Source organism: Echinops telfairi, unplaced genomic scaffold, assembly GCF_000313985.2.
Source record: "Echinops telfairi isolate 266 unplaced genomic scaffold, ASM31398v2 ScPeMD7_19;HRSCAF=73, whole genome shotgun sequence".
Taxonomy (NCBI): Eukaryota; Metazoa; Chordata; class Mammalia; order Afrosoricida; family Tenrecidae; genus Echinops; species Echinops telfairi.
In genome coordinates, this window is record NW_022103916.1 from 5,727,434 (window position 1) to 5,729,795 (window position 2,362).

Consider the following 2,362-nt stretch of genomic DNA (forward strand, 5'->3'; position numbering starts at 1 on the left):
TCTTGCAGAGAAACGAGAACTCTGCCATCAGATGGTTTGAGCTCATCTTTGAACTTCTGTGTTGTCATGCTAAGGTGAACATGTCTTTATTCACGCCCCTATTATGACTGCTATCAATAATATAAATGCAAAACTCAAGAACAATCAAGTGACTGTAGTATGGTAGGATTCCATAGACACCTTAAAAGAAACAATAACGTGACTGCAAGGAGCCCTGGGGGTGTCGTGGTTATGCTGTGCCCTGCGCTCCACAAAGTCAGCAGTTCAAAACCTCCAGCCTCTGTGAGGGAGAAAGACGGGTCGTTCTCCTCCTGTAACGAGTACAGTCTCAGAAACTCACAGGGAGCAGTTCTCCCCTGTCCTATGAGTCAGCATCCACTCGATGGTAATGCGGGTTATTGTTTTTTTGGTTTAATGTGACTGCAGCCAAGATATTTTTGGACACGATGATCGAAATTTGCAGAAGAAACATCGGATTTGATGCCAAAACTGTAAATGCTGTCACAACCACATGTCTTTGGTTTGTATTGTCTTGTTCAGTTTTTGTTTGTTCATATTAGTGTGTGTCTCAGAAGTGTTATATCAATGGAGGCCACCCTCTTGAAGCAATGTTATATGCATATATGTTATACGGAAAGTCTTTCAGTATATGAAACCAGGATTGATGAACCTATAGGGACAGCAAGTGGAATAAGGGGTTCGGGGGGGGGGGCACAGTGGTGGTGGGGTGGCAAAAGGAAGATGATGTCAAGGAGTCCATGTAGAAAAAAATGTTTGGAAACTGATTGTGGTAACAATTGTACAATTCTACTTGATATGATTGAAATATGGAATGATATATGAAGGAAACCCTAACTAATAAAAAATCTTTTTAAAAATGATATTGGTTGCTGCTTTGGCCTTCTTCCTGGGAAATGTGAAGAGGAGAAACAGGACAATAGTTCAGAGCCTGAGGATCAAAGACATGCTGGTGTGACAGAGAAGAAAAGCTCCAAACACCAGAAGTGATTGGAAAAGGTTATGAAAATGCGCAAGAAACAAAAGAAGGAAAAAAGAGAGGTTTACTTTTTTAGCTATTTACTTGGTTCACGCTTCTCAAGATATTGTAGAAAAGCTTTTAAGGCAGCTAGAGAGCTCTAAGGAGCGGTGTGAAGGGAAGATAATGCTCATATAACTTCTCCAGTTTGATGTGAATTCATCCGCTTTTTCTTTTTGACCTCTACAGAGGTTTCCGCAGAGGTCTCTGCAGAGGTTTCCGCAGTCCCCCCAAAGAAAACTAACAAAGGCCCCTGTGTTTGCCATGTAAACATCTCATCACCTGGCAACTCCAGACTTTACTCAGTCATTGTTCATGACCTTGGCCAACAAGTTTGTTATGAACAAGAACTCTGGCAAAGTCATGACAGCGGCAATCAATGGTACAGAAAAGTTAACCGTTCAATGCCCTGCAATCAAGACTGAAAAACTACTCCAAGACTTAGCCCAGTAATGAGATCTGCTGGAAGGTTGGCTCAGCACTTTCAAACACTGAATCCTCAGATGTTACAGAAGAAATTCCAGGGTGATCCTACGGAGGCTTCGGCAGAAGCAATAGAGCAAAAATATGGAGAATTAGATGGTAAAGATTACGTTGCAGGAGCAGAAATTCTCAGAGTTGAAGAAGAGGAAGAGAATGCTGAAAAATGAGGATGAACACCAAAGTACCAGTATTCATGAGGAGAATGCCAGTGGGAAAGGAGGTGGCCGGCATGACCAGCACCGCTCTTCTGACAGACAGAGCAGCAAAAATCTCCACGACGTTGAACAGCACATCTGCGGAGGAGTGGAAAACCCAAGCCACATCAGTACCAGCTGCTTTTGGGCACAACAAGACCTGCAGAAAATCCACAAAGACCAACTAAGAAACAACTCAATGTTGCCCCCAGGGAATGCAAAAACTAACATGAGAAAATAAAATGAAGTAGACAGCTGGGAGGAGCTCAGGATTGAGGTACCTTCACTTTAGCCCCTTGAAAACTACCATAAAAAGGCTGAAGTCTAACACAAAAACAGGCTAGCAACTACAATGACGAAAGCTCACTCACAGCCATCTAGTAGTTGAGTCTGACTCATAGCAGCCCTATAGGGGTGGAAAGAAAGACAAGACAATTGCGAAGAAGGACGACAAAATTAATTTCTTTTCCAGTTCTACAATGTCTAAGGCTTAAATTCTGAGCACGCCATTTACATAAGGCTAGGGATGACCGTGCAAGCCCGAAATCCATTTGTAGAATCTCCATATGGATTAAGTCTCCACTGAATTTCTTCTGATCATTAACTAGGGAAAGCGCACTGGTGGCATAGTGGGTTGTGCATTGGGCTG

The 2,362-nt window shown here is 42.7% G+C and overlaps 1 pseudogene; it reads left to right on the plus strand.

Annotated features, from left to right (window-relative positions):
* Positions 1-410: 410 nt before the first annotated feature.
* LOC101644506 lies at positions 411-1,954 on the plus strand (annotated as a pseudogene).
* The last annotated feature ends 408 nt before the right edge of the window (positions 1,955-2,362 follow it).